Source organism: Salmo salar, chromosome 07 (assembly GCF_965601325.2).
Source record: "Salmo salar chromosome 07, fSalSal1, whole genome shotgun sequence".
Classification (NCBI taxonomy): domain Eukaryota; kingdom Metazoa; phylum Chordata; class Actinopteri; order Salmoniformes; family Salmonidae; genus Salmo; species Salmo salar.
The window spans coordinates 55,309,154-55,335,360 of record NC_138297.1 but is presented as its reverse complement, the minus strand read 5'-3'; the positions used below and the strand labels follow the sequence as shown (position 1 = coordinate 55,335,360).

Below are 26,207 nucleotides of genomic sequence, written 5' to 3'. Positions count from 1 at the left end.
CTCTCTCTCTCTCTCTCTCTCTCTCTCTCTCTCTCTCTCTCTGTCTCTCTCTCTCTCTCTCTCTCTCTCTCTCTCTGTCTCTCTCTCTCTCTCTCTCTCTCTCTCTATCCCCTCCTCTCTCTCTCTCCCTCCCTCTCTCTGTCTCTCTCTCTCTGTCTCTCTCTCTCTGTCTCTCTCTCTCTCTCTCTCTCTCTCTCTCTGTCTCTCTCTCTCTGTCTCTCTCTCTCTCTCTGTATCTCTCTCTCCCTCTCTCTCTCTCTCTCTCTCTCTCTCTCTCTCTCTCTCTCATCACCTGAGCCCTAGGACCATGCCTCAGGACTACCTGGCATGATGACTCGTTGTCCCTAGTCCACCTGGCCGTGCTGCTGCACCAGTTTCAACTGTTCTGCCTGCGGCTATGGAACCCTGACCTGTTCACTGTGATTACTATTATTATTTAGGAACATTTGAACATCTTGGCCATCATCTGTTATAATCTCCACCCGGCACAGCCAGAAGAGGACTGGCCACCCCTCATAGCCTGGTTCCTCTCTAGGTTTCTTCCTAGGTTTTGGCCTTTCTAGGGAGTTTTTCCTAGCCACCGTGCTTCTACACCTATATTGCTTGCTGTTTGGGGTTTTAGGCTGGGTTTCTGTACAGCACTTTGATATATCAGCTGATGTAAGAAAGGCTATATAAATACATTTGATTTGATATCATCAACTGTCTCTGTCCCCCTCTTTCTCTACATATCATCAACTGTCTCTGTCCCCCCTCTCTCTCTCTCCATATCATCTACTCTCTCTCTCTACATATCATCTACTGTCCCCCCTCTCTCTCTCCATATCATCTACTCTCTCATCTACTGTCCCCTTCTCTCTCTCTCCTCTCCATATCATCTACTGTCCCCCTCTCTCTCCATATCTACTGTCCCCGTCTCTCTATATCATATACTGTCCCCTTCTCTCTCTCTCCATATCATCTACTGTCCCCTTCTCCCTCTCTCCATATCATCTACTGTCCCCTTCTCCCTCTCTCTCTCTCTCCATATCATCTACTGTCTATATTATAGCCTCAAGGACTTTTTTAAAACACCTTATTGTAACACATGAACTGTGTGATATTTGGCAGAGCCAACATGGAGGTAGGAGACAGTACACATGGTCTAATGTGAGAGAGAACACCATCTCTCTGACCAGGTTAGATAGGTTTTATTGTAACACTGTGTGATGTTTGGAGCCAACATGGAGGTAGGAGACAGTACACATGGTCTAATGTGAGAGAGAACACCATCTCTCTGACCAGGTTAGATAGGTTTTATTGTTTTGAGCATCAATCTCAGGTCTGTAAATCCAGTGTGATAACCCCAGTGGGATTTTGTGATCATTGTTTAGTAACAGAGGTGGTGTACATTAAAGCTGTAAAACCCAAAAGTGCATACTGGCATTTTAATACAACTTTATTGAGTGATGCTCACTTCAGGAAACGTTTTAGTTTTTTTCTGGGAGAGATGGAGGTCTCAAAAGGCCAGTTTTTTATCCCTCCAACAGTGGTGGGATATAGGGAAAATCAAGGTTCAACAATTCTGTAATCAATACACAATGAATGTCACCAGAGACATCACCAGATCAATGAACGCCCCAGAGTCTGAAATAGTGGAAGTCCTGACGTTGGTTGAGACCACAGGAGATCGAGGTCATACTCAGGCCCTCAAGATAAAACAAAAGCCACATTGGTAGACCTGCTGGGTATCAGAGCACAGGGGGCATTGGTGAGGAGTAAGTTTCAGGGAATCTCTGAAATGGATGCCTCATCCAAATTCTTCTTCGGTTTAGAGAAAAAGAATGAACAAAGAGAAATTATTAATTGCTTCAAATCAGCTGTTGTACAGGGGCTCACTAGCCCTAGTGAAATGAGAAAGGGGGCAGTAGAGTTCTACGCTGAGCTCTACAAGTGAAATGAGAAAGAGGACAGTAGAGTTCTACGCTGAGCTCTACAAGTGTGAGTACAAAGAGGATATAACAGTGACAACAGTTTATTGAGGCGCTCCCACTGGTGGCTGCAGAAGCTCAGGTTGAACTAGAGCAACCATTGTCTCTACAGGAGATATACGCTGCATTAAAAGGCATGGAAAATGGTGGGCTTTCTGTTGACTTTTAAGTCTTTTTGGGCAATGTTGGGAGAGGATTGGCTAGCAGGAGTTAACGGTAGTTTGACCGGAGGGTTACTACCGATAAGCTGCAGAAGGGCTGTCCTCACCCTACTGCCAAAAAAGGGTGACCTTATGGAGGTGAAGAACTGGAGGCCGGTGGCTTTATTGTGCACTGATTATAAGATCCTGTCCAAGGCTTTGTCCAACAGGCTGAGGGAGGTGATGGGGCAAATCATACACACGGACCAGTCCTACTGTGTTCCCGGCAGGCAGATAGGGGATAACATTTCCCCGATTCTGGATTTTTTGGACATCCTTAGGGCTGTTGTGTTGGATGCTGGTCTAATTTCAACTGATCAGGAAAAGGCATTTGACCAAGTTGAACATCAATACTTATGGTGCATCTTTGAGGCATTTGGTTTCAGCTCTGGTTTTATTGCCATGAACACGGTGATATATGGTGACATTGAAAGTGTATTGAAAGTTAACGGTGGCTTGAGTGCTCCTTTTAAAGTGTGTAGAGGTATTAGGCAGGGGTGTTCTTTGTCAGGAATGTTATGTGCCATCACTATAGAGCCACTACTAAATAGCATTAGAAATCACAGTGAAGGGGTGAACCTTTCAGAGGATATTCCTCCTATTGGTCTCTCAGCATAGGCTGATGATGTAGCTATTTTAGTGAATCAAGCAGAGGTGGATAGTTTGAGTCTAATGGTTGATCAGTTTAGGGGAATATTCTCTGCAAAGGTAAATTGGCAAAAAAGTTGTTCTTCACAGTTTGGGAAATGGTCTGGAGGGATCGTGGCATTGCCAAGTGGGCTGGAATGGTGAAAGGGTAAGTATCTTGGAGTGTACTTAGGGGATGAGGGGACTATGGGAAAAAAATGGAATGGGGTGGTTGAAATGGTGGAAGGGAGGATGAGGAGATGGCGTTGGTTGTTATCTTGTATGTCATATAGGGGACAGATTGTTAATAATGTGGTTGCCTCTGCACTGTGGCATCGGTTGGCATGTTTAGAGCCACCGTCTGGCCTTCTGGCTAAGATACAGGCAATTATTTATCCCCAAAAAAAATCTACAATATCATTGGGTTCCACAAAGTGTTTTGTATTTGTCAAAAGAGGAGGGGGGACAAGGTCTTGTACATCTGGCTAGTAGGGCTGCTGCTTTCCGGTTTCAGTTTATTCAAAGGTTCTTTATGGAGCAGAAAATGTGTTGTGGAGAGGGGTGGCAGGTCTGGTATTACAGCTGGTAGGGGGATTAGGTTTAAAGAAGGCTTTATTTCCGGTTGATAGTAGCCAGATTTCTAGGGAGGGAGTACCTCCGTTTTACAGAGGCCTTCTTGGGGTTTGGAGCATAATGAAGGTGTCCAGAATAACTACAGCGGAGTCGGTTCATTGGCTGCTGGAGGAACCTCTGGTGTATGGGGCAACACTGGATTGTACAACTGCAGCTGTTCCATCATTTCTCCAACATTCTGGTGAAGGGCAAAATCATCCCCCTAAAACAGTTAATGGACATGGCTGGGCGCACCTTAATGGATGGAGGACGGGTGGCTGAACATTTGGGGGTGAGGTCGGAAAGGATTGACAACTGCTGGGAAGCTGCAGGAAGGCTCTGTCAGCAGAAGAGGGGATTATGCTCAACAGTCACAAGGAAAAGGTACAAGATGGAAACGTCCCATTTCCAAAACCAGGGATGACACCCAATATCTCAGAGTCAGAAAGAAATGTGTTATTACTGGATTTGAGAGGGGTGGAAGAGGTGGGTTTGGATGAGGTGAATGGGAAGGATTTATATAGGGGGTGAGTCAAAGTTTTGAATGAAGATGAAGTGAAAAATAGAAAAGTCACTCCTTATTGGGTAAAACTGTGCCTTGGTGACAAGGTAAAGCCAGCATGGAGAGCATTGTACAAGCCTCCGTTACAAAAGGGTACTGGTGATACGTAATGGAAGGTTTTGCATGGCATCATGGCAGTTTTGTTTCTGTCATTAATTCAGATGTTGGAGATGGATGTCCTTTTCTTAATATAAGAGAAGCAATTTCTCACTGTTTTATGGAGTGTGAGGGGATAAAGCCTCTATTTGAAATAATAAAGTATTTTTTACAGCTGTAGGGGAGATTTTCAATAGCACTGTTTTGATTTTGGGGTTTCAATATAGTAAACAACAGAAAAGAAAATGTCAACTGTTACATTTTATTTTGGGACAAGCTAGGAAACATAAAATAGACACGGGATATAGACAGGATATAAGATGTGTTTTTTAGGGACTAGTCAAAGCGAGAATAAAAGTGGATTTGAGTTCTTCTCGGCTTTAAAAGACCTCCCATTGAGGAGAAGTGGGCTTACGAAGGAGTGGTTTGTTTTGTGGACGAGGGGACATTATTTTTTGTTGATGAAATGCTTTTTTATTTGTATCTATTAGTATTTTTAATGTTTATTTAAGAATGACACGTGTTGTTTCATTTCTGAAAAGGCACAGTGTGCCATTATTTGTGTTACTACTACAGCATGAAATAAAGGTTTTTATAAAAAACTCAAAACTCTTCTCTACATATCATCTACTGTCACTCTCACTCTCTCTCTCCATATCATCTAATGTCTCTCTCTCTCTCTCCATATCTACTCTCTCTCTCTCTCTCTCTCTCTCTCTCTCTCTCTCCCTCATCCGTCTCTCTCTCTCCTCTCTCTCCTCTATATCATCTACTGTCACTCTCTCTATATATATATATCATCTACTGTCTCTCTCCCTCTCTCTCTCACCCTCCCCATCTCATGTCTACTGTCTTTCTCTTCTCTCTCCAAAATCATCTAATGTCTCTCTCTCTCTCTCTCCATATCATCTACTGTCTCTCTCTCTCCATATCATCCTACTGTCCTCGCCTCTCCTCTCTCTCCCATATCATCTACTGTCTCGCTCTCTCCATATCATCTACTGTCTCGCTCTCTCCATATCATCTACTGTCTCGCTCTCTCCATATCATCTACTGTCTCTCTCTCTCTCTCTCTCCATATCATCTACTCTCTCTCTCTCTCTCATATCATCTACTCTCTCTCTCTCTCTCCATATCATCTACTGTCTCTCTCTCTCTCTCTCTCCATATCATCTACTGTCTTTCTCTCTCTCCATATCATCTACTGTCTTTCTCTCTCTCTCCATATCATCTACTGTCTCTCTCTCTCTCTCCATATCATCTACTGTCTCTCTCTCCCTCTCCATATCATCTACTGTCTCGCTCTCTCTCTCTCTCCATATCATCAACTGTCTCTCTCTCTATCCATATCATCTGCTCTCTCTCTCCATATCTACTCTCGCTCTCTCTCTCTCTCCATATCATCTAATGTCTCTCTCTCTCTCTCCATATCATCAACTGTCTCTCTCTCTCTCTCCATATAATCTAATGTCTCTCTCTCTCTCTCCATATCATCTACTGTCTCTCTCTCCCTCTCCATATCATATACTGTCTCGCTCTCTCTCTCTCTCCATATCATCTACTGTCTCTCTCTCTCTCTCCATATCATCTAATGTCTCTCTCTCTCTCCATATCATCTACTGTCTCTCTCTCTCTCCATATCATCTACTGTCTCGCTCTCTCTCTCTCCATATCATCTACTGTCTCTCTCTCTCTCTCTCCATATCATCTACTCTCTCTCTCTCCATATCATCTACTGTCTCTCTCTCTCTCTCCATATCATCTACTCTCTCTCTCTCTCCATATCATCTACTCCCTCTCTCTCTCTCCATGTCATCTACTCTCTCTCTCTCTCCATATCATCTACTCTCTCTCTCTCTCTCTCTTCATATCATCTACTGTCCTCTCTCTCATATCATCTACTGTCTCTCTCCATATCATCTACTGTCTCGCTCTCTCTCTCTCCATATCATCTACTGTCCTCGCTCTCTCTCTCTCTCCATATCATCTACTGTCTCCTCTCTCTCTCTCCATATCATCTACTGCTCTCTCTCTCCATATCATCTACTCGTCTCTCTCTCTCTCTCTCCATATCATCTACTCTCTCTCTCTCCATATCATCTACTCTCTCTCTCTCCATATCATCTACTCTCTCTCTCTCTCTCTCTCTCTCCATATCATCTACTCTCTCTCTCTCTCTCCATATCATCTACTCTCTCTCTCTCTCCATATCATCTACTCTCTCTCTCTCTCCATATCATCTACTGTCTCTCTCTCTCTCTCTCCATATCATCTACTGTCTCGCTCTCTCTCTACATATCATCTACTGTCTCGCTCTCTCTCTACATATCATCTACTGTCCAGCTCTCTACATAACATCTACTGTCCCTCTCTCTACATATCATCTACTGTCCCTCTCTCTACATATCATCTACTGTCCCTCTCTCTACATAACATCTACTGTCCCTCTCTCTACATATCATCTACTGTCCCTCTCTCTACATATCATCTACTGTCCCTCTCTCTACATATCATCTACTGTCCCTCTCTCTACATATCATCTACTGTCCCTCTCTCTACATATCATCTACTGTCCCTCTCTCTACATATCATCTACTGTCCCTCTCTCTACATATCATCTACTGTCCCTCTCTCTACATATCATCTACTGTCCCTCTCTCTACATATCATCTACTGTCCCTCTCTCTACATATCATCTACTGTCCCTCTCTCTACATATCATCTACTGTCCCTCTCTCTACATATCATCTACTGTCCGTCTCTCTACATATCATCTACTGTCCCTCTCTCTCTACATATCATCTACTGTCCCTCTCTCTACATATCATCTACTGTCCCTCTCTCTACATATCATCTACTGTCTCGCTCTCTCTCTCTCCATATCATCTACTGTCTCGCTCGCTCTCTCTCTCTCCATATCATCTACTGTCTCGCTCTCTCTCTCTCTCTCCATATCATCTACTGTCTCGCTCTCTCTCCATATCATCTACTCTCTCTCTCTCTCCATATCATCTACTCTCTCTCTCTCTCCATATCATCTACTGTCTCTCTCTCTCTCTCTCCATATCATCTACTGTCTCGCTCTCTCTCTACATATCATCTACTGTCTCGCTCTCTCTCTACATATCATCTACTGTCCAGCTCTCTACATAACATCTACTGTCCCTCTCTCTACATATCATCTACTGTCCCTCTCTCTACATATCATCTACTGTCCCTCTCTCTACATAACATCTACTGTCCCTCTCTCTACATATCATCTACTGTCCCTCTCTCTACATATCATCTACTGTCCCTCTCTCTACATATCATCTACTGTCCCTCTCTCTACATATCATCTACTGTCCCTCTCTCTACATATCATCTACTGTCCCTCTCTCTACATATCATCTACTGTCCCTCTCTCTACATATCATCTACTGTCCCTCTCTCTACATATCATCTACTGTCCCTCTCTCTACATATCATCTACTGTCCCTCTCTCTCTACATATCATCTACTGTCCCTCTCTCTACATATCATCTACTGTCCCTCTCTCTACATATCATCTACTGTCTCGCTCTCTCTCTCTCTCTCCATATCATCTACTGTCTCGCTCGCTCTCTCTCTCTCCATATCATCTACTGTCTCGCTCTCTCTCTCTCTCTCCATATCATCTACTGTCTCGCTCTCTCTCTCTCTCTCCATATCATCTACTGTCTCTCTCTCTCTCTCTCTCCCCATATCATCTACTGTCTTTCTCTCTCTCTCCATATCATCTAATGTCTCTCTCTCTCTCTCCATATCATCTACTGTCTCTCTCTCTCCATATCATCTACTGTCTCTCTCTCTCCATATCATCTACTGTCTCGCTCTCTCTCTCTCCATATCATCTACTGTCTCGCTCTCTCTCTCTCCATATCATCTACTGTCTCGCTCTCTCCATATCATCTACTGTCTCGCTCTCTCCATATCATCTACTGTCTCTCTCTCTCCATATCATCTACTGTCTCTCTCTCTCTTTCTCCATATCATCTACTCTCTCTCTCTCTCTCTCCATATCATCTACTGTCTCTCTCTCTCTCTCCATATCATCTACTGTCTCTCTCTCTCTCTCCATATCATCTACTGTCTTTCTCTCTCTCTCCATATCATCTACTGTCTCTCTTTCTCTCTCCATATCATCTACTGTCTCTCTCTCTCTCTCCATATCATCTACTGTCTCGCTCTCTCTCTCTCTCCATATCATCTACTGTCTCAATCTCTCTCCATATCATCTACTGTCTCGCTCTCTCTCTCTCCATATCATCTACTGTCTCTCTCTCTCTCTCCATATCATCTAATGTCTCTCTCTCTCTCTCTATATCATCTACTGTGTCTCTCTCTCTCTCCATATCATCTACTGTCTCTCTCTCTCTCCATAACATCTACTGTCTCTCTCTCCCTCTCCATATCATCTACTGTCTCTCTCTCTCTCTCCATATCATCTAATGTCTCTCTCTCTCTCTCCATATCATCTAATGTCTCTCTCTCTCTCCATATCATCTAATGTCTCTCTCTCTCTCCATATCATCTACTGTCTCTCTCTCTCTCCCTCCATATCATCTACTGTCTCGCTCTCTCCATATCATCTACTGTCTCGCTCTCTCTCTCTCCATATCATCTACTGTCTCGCTCTCTCTCTCTCCATATCATCTACTGTCTCGCTCTCTCCATATCATCTACTGTCTCGCTCTCTCCATATCATCTACTGTCTCTCTCTCTCTTTCTCCATATCATCTACTCTCTCTCTCTCTCTCCATATCATCTACTGTCTCTCTCTCTCTCTCCATATCATCTACTGTCTTTCTCTCTCTCTCCATATCATCTACTGTCTCTCTCTCTCTCTCCATATCATCTACTGTCTCTCTCTCTCTCTCCATATCATCTACTGTCTCGCTCTCTCTCTCTCTCTCCATATCATCTACTGTCTCACTCTCTCCATATCATCTACTGTCTCGCTCTCTCTCTCTCCATATCATCTACTGTCTCTCTCTCTCTATCCATATCATCTACTCTCTCTCTCCATATCTACTCTCGCTCTCTCTCTCTCTCCATATCATCTACTGTCTCTCTCTCTCTCTCTCTCCATATCATCTAATGTCTCTCTCTCTCTCTCCATATCATCTACTGTCTCTCTCTCTCTCTCCATATCATCTACTGTCTCTCTCTCTCTCTCCATAACATCTACTGTCTCTCTCTCCCTCTCCATATCATCTACTGTCTCGCTCTCTCTCTCTCCATATCATCTACTGTCTCGCTCTCTCTCTCCATATCATCTAATGTCTCTCTCTCTCTCCATATCATCTAATGTCTCTCTCTCTCTCCATATCATCTACTGTCTCTCTCTTTCTCTCCATATCATCTACTCTCTCTCTCTCTCTCCATATCATCTACTCTCTCTCTCTCCATATCATCTACTCTCTCTCTCTCTCTCCATATCATCTACTCTCTCTCTCTCTCTCTCTCTCTCTCTCTCTCTCTCCATATCATCTACTGTCTCTCTCCATATCATCTACTGTCTCTCTCCATATCATCTACTGTCTCGCTCTCTCTCTCTCCATATCATCTACTGTCTCGCTCTCTCTCTCTCCATATCATCTACTGTCTCTCTCTCTCTCTCTCCATATCATCTACTCTCTCTCTCTCCATATCATCTACTCTCTCTCTCCATATCATCTACTCTCTCCCTCTCTCTCCATATCATCTACTCTCTCCCTCTCTCTCCATATCATCTACTCTCTCTCTCCATATCATCTATTCTCTCTCTCTCTCTCCATATCATCTACTCTCTCTCTCTCCATATCATCTACTCTCTCTCTCTCTCTCCATATCATCTACTCTCTCTCTCTCCATATCATCTACTCTCTCTCTCTCTCTCTCTCCATATCATCTACTCTCTCTCACTCTCTCCATATCATCTACTCTCTCTCTCTCTATATCATCTACTGTCTCTCTCTCTCTCTCCATATCATCTACTGTCTCTCTCTCTCTCTCCATATCATCTACTGTCTCGCTCTCTCTCTCCATATCATCTACTGTCTCGCTCTCTCTCTACATATCATCTACTGTCTCACTCTCTCTCTACATATCATCTACTGTCTCACTCTCTCTCTACATATCATCTACTGTCCCTCTCTCTACATATCATCTACTGTCCCTCTCTCTACATATCATCTACTGTCCCTCTCTCTACAAATCATCTACTGTTCCTCTCTCTACATATCATCTACTGTCCCTCTCTCTACATATCATCTACTGTCCCTCTCTCTACATATCATCTACTGTCCCTCTCTCTACATATCATCTACTGTCCCTCTCTCTACATATCATCTACTGTCCCTCTCTCTACATATAATCTACTGTCTCGCTCTCTCTCTCTCTCTCCATATCATCTACTGTCTCGCTCTCTCTCTCTCTCTCCATATCATCTACTGTCTCTCTCTCTCTCCATATCATCTACTGTCTCTCTCTCTCTCTCTCTCTCTCTCTCTCTCTCTCCATATCATCTACTGTCTCTCTCTCTCTCTCTCTCCATATCATCTACTGTCTCTCTCTCTCTCATCTCATCTACTGTCTCTCTCTCTCTCATATCATCTACTGTCTCTCTCTCTCCATATCATCTACTGTCTCGCTCTCTCTCTCTCCATATAATCTACTGTCTCGCTCTCTCTCTCTCCATATCATCTACTGTCTCGCTCTCTCTCTCTCCATATAATCTACTGTCTCGCTCTCTCTCTCTCCATATCATCTACTGTCTCGCTCTCTCTCTCTCCATATCATCTACTGTCTCTCTAACTCCATATCATCTACTCTCTCTCTCTCTCCATATCATCTACTGTCTTTCTCTCTCCATATCATCTACTGTCTCTCTCTCTCTCTCCATATCATCTACTGTCTCTCTCTCTCTCTCCATATCATCTACTGTCTCTCTCTCTCTCTCTCTCCATATCATCTACTGTCTCGCTCTCTCTCTCTCTCCATATCATATACTGTCTCGCTCTCTCTCTCTCCATATCATCTACTGTCTCGCTCTCTCCCTCTCTCTCCATATCATCTACTGTCTCGCTCTCTCCCTCTCTCTCCATATCATCTACTGTCTCTCTCTCTCTCTCCATATCATCTAATGTCTCTCTCTCTCTCTCCATATCATCTACTGTCTCTCTCTCCCTCTCCATATCATCTACTGTCTCTCTCTCTCTCCATATCATCTACTCTCTCTCTCTCCATATCATCTACTGTCTCTCTCTCTCTCTCTCCATATCATCTACTCTCTCTCTCTCTCTCCATATCATCTACTCTCTCTCTCTCTCTCTCCATATCATCTACTCTCTCTCTCTCTCTCTCTCTCCATATCATCTACTCTCTCTATCTCCATATCATCTACTCTCTCTCTCTCTCTCCATATCATCTACTCTCTCTCTCTCTCCATATCATCTACTCTCTCTCTCTCTCTCTCTCTCCATATCATCTACTCTCTCTCCATATCATCTACTGTCTCGCTCTCTCTCTCTCCATATCATCTACTGTCTCGCTCTCTCTCTCTCCATATCATCTACTGTCTCGCTCTCTCTCTCCATATCATCTACTGTCTCGCTCTCTCTCTCTCCATATCATCTACTGTCTCTCTCTCCATATCATCTACTCTCTCTCTCTCCATATCATCTACTCTCCCTCTCTCTCTCTCCATATCATCTACTCTCTCTCTCCATATCATCTACTCTCTCTCTCCATATCATCTACTCTCTCTCTCCATATCATCTACTCTCTCTCTCTCTCTCCATATCATCTACTCTCTCTCTCTCTCTCTCTCTCCATATCATCTACTCTCTCTCTCTCTCTCTCTCTCTCCATATCATCTACTCTCTCTCGCTCTCTCTCTACATATCATCTACTGTCTCGCTCTCTCTCTACATATCATCTACTGTCCCTCTCTCTATATATCATCTACTGTCCCTCTCTCTACATATCATCTACTGTCCCTCTCTCTACATATCATCTACTGTCCCTCTCTCTACATATCATCTACTGTCCCTCTCTCTACATATCATCTACTGTCCCTCTCTCTACATATCATCTACTGTTCCTCTCTCTACATATCATCTACTGTCCCTCTCTCTACATATCATCTACTGTCCCTCTCTCTACATATCATCTACTGTCCCTCTCTCTACATATCATCTACTGTCCCTCTCTCTACATATCATCTACTGTCCCTCTCTCTACATATCATCTACTATCCCTCTCTCTACATATCATCTACTGTCCCTCTCTCTACATATCATCTACTGTCCCTCTCTCTACATATATTCTAATGTCCCTCTCTCTACATATCATCTACTGTCCCTCTCTCTACATATCATCTACTGTCCCTCTCTCTACATATCATCTACTGTTCCTCTCTCTACATATCATCTACTGTCCCTCTCTCTACATATCATCTACTGTCCCTCTACATATCATCTACTGTCTCGCTCTCTCTCTCTCTCTCAATATCATCTACTGTCTCGCTCTCTCTCTCTCTCTCCATATCATCTACTGTCTCTCTCTCTCTCTCTCTCTCTCCATATAATCTACTGTCTCTCTCTCTCTCTCCATATCATCTCCTGTCTCTCTCTCTCTCATATCATCTACTGTCTCTCTCTCTCCATATCATCTACTGTCTCGCTCTCGCTCTCTCCATATCATCTACTGTCTCTCTCTCTCTCTCTCCATATCATCTACTCTCTCTCTCTCTCCATGTAATCTACTGTCTCTCTCTCTCTCTCTCTCCATATCATCTACTGTCTCTTTCTCTCTCTCCATATCATCTACTCTCTCTCTCTCTCTCTCCATATCATCTACTGTCTCTCTCTCTCTCTCTCCATATCATCTACTCTCTCTCTCTCTCCATATCATCTACTCTCTCTCTCTCTCTCTCCATATCATCTACTGTCTCGCTCTCTCTCTCCATATCATCTACTGTCTCGCTCTCTCTCTCTCTCTCCATATCATCTACTGTCTCGCTCTCTCTCTCTCTCTCCATATCATCTACAGTCTCGCTCCCTCTCTCTCTCTCCATATCATCTACTGTCTCGCTCTCTCTCTCTCCATATCATCTACTGTCTCGCTCTCTCTCTACATATCATCTACTGTCTCGCTCTCTCTCTACATATCATCTACTGTCCCTCTCTCTACATATCATCTACTGTCCCTCTCTCTACATATCATCTACTGTCCCTCTCTCTACATATCATCTACTGTCCCTCTCTCTACATATCATCTACTGTCCCTCTCTCTCTACATATCATCTACTGTCCCTCTCTCTCTACATATCATCTACTGTCCCTCTCTCTACATATCATCTACTGTCCCTCTCTCTACATATCATCTACTGTCCCTCTCTCTACATATCATCTACTGTCCCTCTCTCTACATATCATCTACTGTCCCTCTCTCTACATATCATCTACTGTCCCTCTCTCTACATATCATCTACTGTCCCTCTCTCTACATATAATCTACTGTCTCGCTCTCTCTCTCTCTCTCCATATCATCTACTGTCTCGCTCTCTCTCTCTCTCTCCATATCATCTACTGTCTCTCTCTCTCTCCATATCATCTACTGTCTCTCTCTCTCTCTCTCTCTCTCTCTCTCTCTCTCCATATCATCTACTGTCTCTCTCTCTCTCTCTCTCCATATCATCTACTGTCTCTCTCATCTCATCTACTGTCTCTCTCTCTCTCATATCATCTACTGTCTCTCTCTCTCCATATCATCTACTGTCTCGCTCTCTCTCTCTCCATATAATCTACTGTCTCGCTCTCTCTCTCTCCATATCATCTACTGTCTCGCTCTCTCTCTCTCCATATCATCTACTGTCTCTCTCTCTCCATATCATCTACTCTCTCTCTCTCTCCATATCATCTACTGTCTTTCTCTCTCCATATCATCTACTGTCTCTCTCTCTCTCTCCATATCATCTACTGTCTCTCTCTATCTCTCTCTCCATATCATCTACTGTCTCGCTCTCTCTCTCTCTCCATATCATATACTGTCTCGCTCTCTCTCTCTCCATATCATCTACTGTCTCGCTCTCTCCCTCTCTCTCCATATCATCTACTGTCTCGCTCTCTCCCTCTCTCTCCATATCATCTACTGTCTCTCTCTCTCTCTCCATATCATCTAATGTCTCTCTCTCTCTCTCCATATCATCTACTGTCTCTCTCTCCCTCTCCATATCATCTACTGTCTCTCTCTCTCTCCATATCATCTACTCTCTCTCTCTCCATATCATCTACTGTCTCTCTCTCTCTCTCTCCATATCATCTACTCTCTCTCTCTCTCTCCATATCATCTACTCTCTCTCTCTCTCTCTCCATATCATCTACTCTCTCTCTCTCTCTCTCTCTCCATATCATCTACTCTCTCTATCTCCATATCATCTACTCTCTCTCTCTCTCTCCATATCATCTACTCTCTCTCTCTCTCCATATCATCTACTCTCTCTCTCTCTCTCTCTCTCCATATCATCTACTCTCTCTCCATATCATCTACTGTCTCGCTCTCTCTCTCTCCATATCATCTACTGTCTCGCTCTCTCTCTCTCCATATCATCTACTGTCTCGCTCTCTCTCTCCATATCATCTACTGTCTCGCTCTCTCTCTCTCCATATCATCTACTGTCTCTCTCTCCATATCATCTACTCTCTCTCTCTCCATATCATCTACTCTCCCTCTCTCTCTCCATATCATCTACTCTCTCTCTCCATATCATCTACTCTCTCTCTCCATATCATCTACTCTCTCTCTCCATATCATCTACTCTCTCTCTCTCTCTCCATATCATCTACTCTCTCTCTCTCTCTCTCTCTCCATATCATCTACTCTCTCTCTCTCTCTCTCTCTCTCCATATCATCTACTCTCTCTCGCTCTCTCTCTACATATCATCTACTGTCTCGCTCTCTCTCTACATATCATCTACTGTCCCTCTCTCTATATATCATCTACTGTCCCTCTCTCTACATATCATCTACTGTCCCTCTCTCTACATATCATCTACTGTCCCTCTCTCTACATATCATCTACTGTCCCTCTCTCTACATATCATCTACTGTCCCTCTCTCTACATATCATCTACTGTTCCTCTCTCTACATATCATCTACTGTCCCTCTCTCTACATATCATCTACTGTCCCTCTCTCTACATATCATCTACTGTCCCTCTCTCTACATATCATCTACTGTCCCTCTCTCTACATATCATCTACTGTCCCTCTCTCTACATATCATCTACTATCCCTCTCTCTACATATCATCTACTGTCCCTCTCTCTACATATCATCTACTGTCCCTCTCTCTACATATATTCTAATGTCCCTCTCTCTACATATCATCTACTGTCCCTCTCTCTACATATCATCTACTGTCCCTCTCTCTACATATCATCTACTGTTCCTCTCTCTACATATCATCTACTGTCCCTCTCTCTACATATCATCTACTGTCCCTCTACATATCATCTACTGTCTCGCTCTCTCTCTCTCTCTCAATATCATCTACTGTCTCGCTCTCTCTCTCTCTCTCCATATCATCTACTGTCTCTCTCTCTCTCTCTCTCTCTCCATATAATCTACTGTCTCTCTCTCTCTCTCCATATCATCTACTGTCTCTCTCTCTCATCTCCTGTCTCTCTCTCTCTCATATCATCTACTGTCTCTCTCTCTCCATATCATCTACTGTCTCGCTCTCGCTCTCTCCATATCATCTACTGTCTCTCTCTCTCTCTCTCCATATCATCTACTCTCTCTCTCTCTCCATGTAATCTACTGTCTCTCTCTCTCTCTCCATATCATCTACTGTCTCTTTCTCTCTCTCCATATCATCTACTCTCTCTCTCTCTCTCTCCATATCATCTACTGTCTCTCTCTCTCTCTCTCCATATCATCTACTCTCTCTCTCTCTCCATATCATCTACTCTCTCTCTCTCTCTCTCCATATCATCTACTGTCTCGCTCTCTCTCTCTCTCCATATCATCTACTGTCTCGCTCTCTCTCTCTCTCTCCATATCATCTACTGTCTCGCTCTCTCTCTCTCTCTCCATATCATCTACTGTCTCGCTCTCTCTCTCTCTCTCCATATCATCTACAGTCTCGCTCCCTCTCTCTCTCTCCATATCATCTACTGTCTCGCTCTCTCTCTCTCCATATCATCTACTGTCTCGCTCTCTCTCTACATATCATCTACTGTCTCGCTCTCTCTCTACATATCATCTACTGTCCCTCTCTCTACATATCATCTACTGTCCCTCTCTCTACATATCATCTACTGTCCCTCTCTCTACATATCATCTACTGTCCCTCTCTCTACATATCATCTACTGTCCCTCTCTCTCTACATATCATCTACTGTCCCTCTCTCTACATATCATCTACTGTCCCTCTCTCTACATATCATCTACTGTCCCTCTCTCTACATATCATCTACTGTCTCGCTCTCTCTCTCTCTCTCCATATCATCTACTGTCTCACTCTCTCTCTCTCTCTCCATATCATCTACTGTCTCGCTCTCTCTCTCTCTCTCTCTCTCTCCATATCATCTACTGTCTCTCTCTCTCCATATCATCTACTGTCTCTCTCTCTCATCTCATCTACTGTCTCTCTCTCTCTCATATCATCTACTGTCCCTCTCTCTCCATATCATCTACTGTCTCGCTCTCTCTCTCTCCATATCATCTACTGTCTCGCTCTCTCTCTCTCCATATCATCTACTGTCTCGCTCTCTCTCTCTCCATATCATCTACTGTCTTTCTCTCTCTCTCCATATCATCTACTGTCTTTCTCTCTCTCTCCATATCATCTACTGTCTCTCTCTCTCTCTCCATATCATCTACTGTCTCTCTCTCTCTCTCCATATCATCTACTGTCTCTCTCTCTCTCTCTCTCCATATCATCTACTGTCTCTCTCTCTCTCTTTCTCCATATCATCTACTGTCTCTTTCTCTCTCTCCATATCATCTACTCTCTCTCTCTCTCTCCATATCATCTACTCTCTCTCTCTCTCTCCATATCATCTACTGTCTCGCTCTCTCTCTCTCTCTCCATATCATCTACTGTCTCGCTCTCTCTCTCTCTCCATATCATCTACTGTCTCGCTCTCTCTCTCTCTCTCCATATCATCTACGGTCTCGCTCTCTCACTCTCCATATCATCTGTCTCGCTCTCTCTCTCTCTCTCCATATCATCTACTGTCTCGCTCTCTCTCTCTCGCTCTCCATATCATCTACTGTCTCGCTCCCTCTCTCTCTCTCCATATCATCTACTGTCTCGCTCTCTCTCTCCATATCATCTACTGTCTCGCTCTCTCTCTCCATATCATCTACTGTCTCGCTCTCTCTCTCTCCATATCATCTACTGTCTCGCTCTCTCTCTCCATATCATCTACTGTCTCTCTCTCTCTCCATATCATCTACTGTCTCTCTCTCTCTCCATATCATCTACTCTCTCTCTCTCTCCATATCTACTCTCTCTCTCTCTCTCTCCATATCATCTACTCTCTCTCTCTCTCCATATCTACTCTCTCTCTCTCTCCATATCATCTACTCTCTCTCTCTCCATATCATCTACTGTCTCTCTCTCTCTCTCCATATCATCTACTCTCTCTCTCTCTCTCTCTCCATATAATCTACTGTCTCGCTCTCTCTCTCTCTCTCTCCATATCATCTACTGTCCCGCTCTCTACATATCATCTACTGTCCCTCTCTCTACATATCATCTACTGTCTCGCTCTCTCTCTCTCTCTCCATATCATCTACTGTCTCGCTCTCTCTCTCTCTCTCCATATCATCTACTGTCTCGCTCTCTCTCTCTCCATATCATCTACTGTCTCGCTATCTCTCTCTCCATATCATCTACTCTCTCTCTCTCCATATCATATACTGTCTCTCTCTCTCTCCATATCATCTACTGTCTCGCTCTCTCTCTCTCTCCATATCATCTACTCTCTCTCTCTCTCTCTCTCTCTCTCTCTCCATATCATCTACTGTCTCTCTCCATATCATCTACTGTCTCGCTCTATATCATCTACTGTCTCTCTCCATATCATCTACTGTCTTGCTCTCTCTCTCTCCATATCATCTACTGTCTCGCTCTCTCTCTCTCCATATCATCTACTGTCTCGCTCTCTCTCTCTCCATATCATCTACTGTCTCTCTCTCTCTCTCCATATCATCTACTGTCTCTCTCTCCATATCATCTACTGTCTCGCTCTCTCTCTCTCCATATCATCTACTGTCTCTCTCTCTCTCTCCATATCATCTACTGTCTCTCTCTCTCTCTCCATATCATCTACTCTCTCTCTCTCTCCATATCATCTACTGTCTCTCTCTCTCTCCATATCATCTACTGTCTCTCTCTCTCTCCATATCATCTACTGTCTCGCTCTCTCTCTCCATATCATCTACTGTCTCGCTCTCTCTCTCTCCATATCATCTACTGTCTCGCTCTCTCTCTCCATATCATCTACTGTCTCTCTCTCTCTCCATATCATCTACTGTCTCTCTCTCTCTCCATATCATCTACTGTCTCTCTCTCTCTCCATATCATCTACTGTCTCGCTCTCTCTCTCTCCATATCATCTACTGTCTCTCTCTCTCTCTCCATATCATCTACTCTCTCTCTCCATATCATCTACTCTCTCTCTCCATATCATCTACTGTCTCTCTCTCTCTCCATATCATCTACTGTCTCTCTCTCTCTCCATATCATCTACTGTCTCGCTCTCTCTCTCCATATCATCTACTGTCTCGCTCTCTCTCTCTCCATATCATCTACTGTCTCGCTCTCTCTCTACATATCATCTACTGTCTCGCTCTCGCTCTACATATCATCTACTGTCTCGCTCTCTCTCTACTTATCATCTACTGTCTCGCTCTCTCTCTCCATATCATCTACTGTCTCGCTCTCTCTCTACATATCATCTACCACTCCCTCTCTCTCTACATATCATCTACTGTCCCTCTCTCTACATATCATCTACTGTCTCGCTCTCTCTCTCTCCATATCATCTACTGTCTCTCTCTCTCTCTCCATATCATCTACTCTCTCTCTCTCTCCATATCTACTCTCTCTCTCTCTCCATATCATCTACTGTCTCGCTCTCTCTCTCTCTCTCCATATCATCTACTGTCTCTCTCTCTCTCCATATCATCTACTGTCTCTCTCTCTCTCTCTCTCTCTCTCTCTCTCTCTCCATATCATCTACTGTCTCTCTCTCTCTCTCTCTCCATATCATCTACTGTCTCTCTCTCTCTCATCTCATCTACTGTCTCTCTCTCTCTCATATCATCTACTGTCTCTCTCTCTCCATATCATCTACTGTCTCGCTCTCTCTCTCTCCATATAATCTACTGTCTCGCTCTCTCTCTCTCCATATCATCTACTGTCTCGCTCTCTCTCTCTCCATATCATCTACTGTCTCTCTCTCTCCATATCATCTACTCTCTCTCTCTCTCCATATCATCTACTGTCTTTCTCTCTCCATATCATCTACTGTCTCTCTCTCTCTCTCCATATCATCTACTGTCTCTCTCTCTCTCTCCATATCATCTACTGTCTCTCTCTCTCTCTCTCTCCATATCATCTACTGTCTCGCTCTCTCTCTCTCTCCATATCATATACTGTCTCGCTCTCTCTCTCTCCATATCATCTACTGTCTCGCTCTCTCCCTCTCTCTCCATATCATCTACTGTCTCGCTCTCTCCCTCTCTCTCCATATCATCTACTGTCTCTCTCTCTCTCTCCATATCATCTAATGTCTCTCTCTCTCTCTCCATATCATCTACTGTCTCTCTCTCCCTCTCCATATCATCTACTGTCTCTCTCTCTCTCCATATCATCTACTCTCTCTCTCTCCATATCATCTACTGTCTCTCTCTCTCTCTCTCCATATCATCTACTCTCTCTCTCTCTCTCCATATCATCTACTCTCTCTCTCTCTCTCTCCATATCATCTACTCTCTCTCTCTCTCTCCATATCATCTACTGTCTCTCTCTCTCTCCATATCATCTACTGTCTCTCTCTCTCTCCATATCATCTACTGTCTCTCTCTCTCTCCATATCATCTACTGTCTCGCTCTCTCTCTCCATATCATCTACTGTCTCTCTCTCTCTCCATATCATCTACTGTCTCTCTCTCTCTCCATATCATCTACTGTCTCTCTCTCTCTCCATATCATCTACTGTCTCGCTCTCTCTCTCTCCATATCATCTACTGTCTCTCTCTCTCTCTCCATATCATCTACTCTCTCTCTCCATATCATCTACTCTCTCTCTCCATATCATCTACTGTCTCTCTCTCTCTCCATATCATCTACTGTCTCTCTCTCTCTCCATATCATCTACTGTCTCGCTCTCTCTCTCCATATCATCTACTGTCTCGCTCTCTCTCTCTCCATATCATCTACTGTCTCGCTCTCTCTCTACATATCATCTACTGTCTCGCTCTCGCTCTACATATCATCTACTGTCTCGCTCTCTCTCTACTTATCATCTACTGTCTCGCTCTCTCTCTCCATATCATCTACTGTCTCGCTCTCTCTCTACATATCATCTACCACTCCCTCTCTCTCTACATATCATCTACTGTCCCTCTCTCTACATATCATCTACTGTCTCGCTCTCTCTCTCTCCATATCATCTACTGTCTCTCTCTCTCTCTCCATATCATCTACTCTCTCTCTCTCTCCATATCTACTCTCTCTCTCTCTCCATATCATCTACTGTCTCGCTCTCTCTCTCTCTCTCCATATCATCTACTGTCTCTCTCTCTCTCCATATCATCTACTGTCTCTCTCTCTCTCTCTCTCTCTCTCTCTCTCCATATCATCTACTGTCTCTCTCTCTCTCTCTCTCCATATCATCTACTGTCTCTCTCTCTCTCATCTCATCTACTGTCTCTCTCTCTCTCATATCATCTACTGTCTCTCTCTCTCCATATCATCTACTGTCTCGCTCTCTCTCTCTCCATATAATCTACTGTCTCGCTCTCTCTCTCTCCATATCATCTACTGTCTCGCTCTCGCTCTCTCCATATCATCTACTGTCTCTCTCTCTCCATATCATCTACTCTCTCTCTCTCTCCATATCATCTACTGTCTTTCTCTCTCCATATCATCTACTGTCTCTCTCTCTCTCTCCATATCATCTACTGTCTCTCACTCTCTCTCCATATCATCTACTGTCTCTCTCTCTCTCTCTCTCCATATCATCTACTGTCTCGCTCTCTCTCTCTCTCCATATCATATACTGTCTCGCTCTCTCTCTCTCCATATCATCTACTGTCTCGCTCTCTCCCTCTCTCTCCATATCATCTACTGTCTCGCTCTCTCCCTCTCTCTCCATATCATCTACTGTCTCTCTCTCTCTCTCCATATCATCTAATGTCTCTCTCTCTCTCTCCATATCATCTACTGTCTCTCTCTCCCTCTCCATATCATCTACTGTCTCTCTCTCTCTCCATATCATCTACTCTCTCTCTCTCCATATCATCTACTGTCTCTCTCTCTCTCTCTCCATATCATCTACTCTCTCTCTCTCTCTCCATATCATCTACTCTCTCTCTCTCTCTCTCCATATCATCTACTCTCTCTCTCTCTCTCTCTCTCTCTCCATATCATCTACTCTCTCTATCTCCATATCATCTACTCTCTCTCTCTCTCTCCATATCATCTACTCTCTCTCTCTCTCCATATCATCTACTCTCTCTCTCTCTCTCTCTCTCCATATCATCTACTCTCTCTCCATATCATCTACTGTCTCGCTCTCTCTCTCTCCATATCATCTACTGTCTCGCTCTCTCTCTCTCCATATCATCTACTGTCTCGCTCTCTCTCTCCATATCATCTACTGTCTCGCTCTCTCTCTCTCCATATCATCTACTGTCTCTCTCTCCATATCATCTACTCTCTCTCTCTCCATATCATCTACTCTCCCTCTCTCTCTCCATATCATCTACTCTCTCTCTCCATATCATCTACTCTCTCTCTCCATATCATCTACTCTCTCTCTCCATATCATCTACTCTCTCTCTCTCTCTCCATATCATCTACTCTCTCTCTCTCTCTCTCTCTCCATATCATCTACTCTCTCTCTCTCTCTCTCTCTCTCTCCATATCATCTACTCTCTCTCGCTCTCTCTCTACATATCATCTACTGTCTCGCTCTCTCTCTACATATCATCTACTGTCCCTCTCTCTATATATCATCTACTGTCCCTCTCTCTACATATCATCTACTGTCCCTCTCTCTACATATCATCTACTGTCCCTCTCTCTACATATCATCTACTGTCCCTCTCTCTACATATCATCTACTGTCCCTCTCTCTACATATCATCTACTGTCCCTCTCTCTACATATCATCTACTGTTCCTCTCTCTACATATCATCTACTGTCCCTCTCTCTACATATCATCTACTGTCCCTCTCTCTACATATCATCTACTGTCCCTCTCTCTACATATCATCTACTGTCCCTCTCTCTACATATCATCTACTGTCCCTCTCTCTACATATCATCTACTATCCCTCTCTCTACATATCATCTACTGTCCCTCTCTCTACATATCATCTACTGTCCCTCTCTCTACATATATTCTAATGTCCCTCTCTCTACATATCATCTACTGTCCCTCTCTCTACATATCATCTACTGTCCCTCTCTCTACATATCATCTACTGTTCCTCTCTCTACATATCATCTACTGTCCCTCTCTCTACATATCATCTACTGTCCCTCTACATATCATCTACTGTCTCGCTCTCTCTCTCTCTCTCAATATCATCTACTGTCTCGCTCTCTCTCTCTCTCTCCATATCATCTACTGTCTCTCTCTCTCTCTCTCTCTCTCCATATAATCTACTGTCTCTCTCTCTCTCTCTCCATATCATCTACTGTCTCTCTCTCTCATCTCCTGTCTCTCTCTCTCTCATATCATCTACTGTCTCTCTCTCTCCATATCATCTACTGTCTCGCTCTCGCTCTCTCCATATCATCTACTGTCTCTCTCTCTCTCTCTCCATATCATCTACTCTCTCTCTCTCTCCATGTAATCTACTGTCTCTCTCTCTCTCTCTCCATATCATCTACTGTCTCTTTCTCTCTCTCTCCATATCATCTACTCTCTCTCTCTCTCTCTCCATATCATCTACTGTCTCTCTCTCTCTCTCTCCATATCATCTACTCTCTCTCTCTCTCCATATCATCTACTCTCTCTCTCTCTCTCTCCATATCATCTACTGTCTCGCTCTCTCTCTCTCTCTCCATATCATCTACTGTCTCGCTCTCTCTCTCTCTCTCCATATCATCTACTGTCTCGCTCTCTCTCTCTCTCTCCATATCATCTACTGTCTCGCTCTCTCTCTCTCTCTCCATATCATCTACTGTCTCGCTCCCTCTCTCTCTCTCCATATCATCTACTGTCTCGCTCTCTCTCTCTCCATATCATCTACTGTCTCGCTCTCTCTCTACATATCATCTACTGTCTCGCTCTCTCTCTACATATCATCTACTGTCCCTCTCTCTACATATCATCTACTGTCCCTCTCTCTACATATCATCTACTGTCCCTCTCTCTCTACATATCATCTACTGTCCCTCTCTCTCTACATATCATCTACTGTCCCTCTCTCTCTACATATCATCTACTGTCCCTCTCTCTCTACATATCATCTACTGTCCCTCTCTCTACATATCATCTACTGTCCCTCTCTCTACATATCATCTACTGTCCCTCTCTCTACATATCATCTACTGTCTCGCTCTCTCTCTCTCTCTCCATATCATCTACTGTCTCACTCTCTCTCTCTCTCTCCATATCATCTACTGTCTCGCTCTCTCTCTCTCTCTCTCTCCATATCATCTACTGTCTCTCTCTCTCCATATCATCTACTGTCTCTCTCTCTCATCTCATCTACTGTCTCTCTCTCTCATATCATCTACTGTCCCTCTCTCTTCATATCATCTACTGTCTCGCTCTCTCTCTCTCCATATCATCTACTGTCTCGCTCTCTCTCTCTCCATATCATCTACTGTCTCGCTCTCTCTCTCTCCATATCATCTACTGTCTTTCTCTCTCTCTCCATATCATCTACTGTCTTTCTCTCTCTCTCCATATCATCTACTGTCTCTCTCTCTCTCTCCATATCATCTACTGTCTCTCTCTCTCTCTCCATATCATCTACTGTCTCTCTCTCTCTCTCTCCATATCATCTACTGTCTCTCTCTCTCTCTCTCTCCATATCATCTACTGTCTCTTTCTCTCTCTCCATATCATCTACTCTCTCTCTCTCTCTCCATATCATCTACTGTCTCGCTCTCTCTCTCTCTCTCCATATCATCTACTGTCTCGCTCTCTCTCTCTCTCCATATCATCTACTGTCTCGCTCTCTCTCTCTCTCTCATATCATCTACGGTCTCGCTCTCTCACTCTCCATATCATCTGTCTCGCTCTCTCTCTCTCTCTCTCCATATCATCTACTGTCTCGCTCTCTCTCTCTCGCTCTCCATATCATCTACTGTCTCGCTCCTCTCTCTCTCTCCATATCATCTACTGTCTCGCTCTCTCTCTCCCATATCATCTACTGTCTCGCTCTCTCTCTCCATATCATCTACTCTCTCTCTCTCCATATCATCTACTGTCTCTCTCTCTCTCTCTCCATATCATCTACTCTCTCTCTCTCTCTCTCTCCATATAATCTACTGTCTCGCTCTCTCTCTCTCTCTCCATATCATCTACTGTCCCGCTCTCTACATATCATCTACTGTCCCTCTCTCTACATATCATCTACTGTCTCGCTCTCTCTCTCTCTCTCCATATCATCTACTGTCTCGCTCTCTCTCTCTCTCTCCATATCATCTACTGTCTCGCTCTCTCTCTCTCCATATCATCTACTGTCTCGCTATCTCTCTCTCCATATCATCTACTCTCTCTCTCTCCATATCATATACTGTCTCTCTCTCTCTCCATATCATCTACTGTCTCGCTCTCTCTCTCTCTCCATATCATCTACTCTCTCTCTCTCTCTCTCTCTCTCTCTCTCCATATCATCTACTGTCTCTCTCCATATCATCTACTGTCTTGCTCTCTCTCTCTCCATATCATCTACTGTCTCGCTCTCTCTCTCTCCATATCATCTACTGTCTCGCTCTCTCTCTCTCCATATCATCTACTGTCTCTCTCTCTCTCTCCATATCATCTACTGTCTCTCTCTCCATATCATCTACTGTCTCGCTCTCTCTCTCTCCATATCATCTACTGTCTCTCTCTCTCTCTCCATATCATCTACTGTCTCTCTCTCTCTCTCCATATCATCTACTCTCTCTCTCTCTCCATATCATCTACTGTCTCTCTCTCTCCATATCATCTACTGTCTCTCTCTCTCTCCATATCATCTACTGTCTCGCTCTCTCTCTCCATATCATCTACTGTCTCGCTCTCTCTCTCCATATCATCTACTGTCTCGCTCTCTCTCTCCATATCATCTACTGTCTCGCTCTCTCTTCTCTCCATATCATCTACTGTCTCGCTCTCTCTCTCCATATCATCTACTGTCTCTCTCTCTCTCCATATCATCTACTGTCTCTCTCTCTCTCCATATCATCTACTGTCTCGCTCTCTCTCTCTCCATATCATCTACTGTCTCGCTCTCTCTCTCTCCATATCATCTACTGTCTCTCTCTCTCTCTCTCCATATCATCTACTCTCTCTCTCCATATCATCTACTCTCTCTCTCATATCATCTACTGTCTCTCTCTCTCTCCATATCATCTACTGTCTCTCTCTCTCTCCATATCATCTACTGTCTCGCTCTCTCTCTCCATATCATCTACTGTCTCGCTCTCTCTCTCTCCATATCATCTACTGTCTCGTCTCTCTCTCTACATATCATCTACTGTCTCGCTCTCGCTCTACATATCATCTACTGTCTCGCTCTCTCTCTACATATCATCTACTGTCTCGCTCTCTCTCTCCATATCATCTACTGTCTCGCTCTCTCTCTACATATCATCTACCACTCCTCTCTCTCTACATATCATCTACTGTCCTCTCTCTACATATCATCTACTGTCTCGCTCTCTCTCT

The 26,207-nt window shown here is 43.8% G+C and overlaps 1 protein-coding gene across 3 annotated transcripts in view; it reads right to left on the bottom strand.

Moving 5' to 3' along the window:
• The window catches only part of anks1b (ankyrin repeat and sterile alpha motif domain containing 1B), a 332,396-nt gene that overhangs the window by 208,351 nt on the left and 97,838 nt on the right, over nucleotides 1–26,207 (bottom strand). The gene's annotated exons all lie outside the window — the stretch shown is intronic.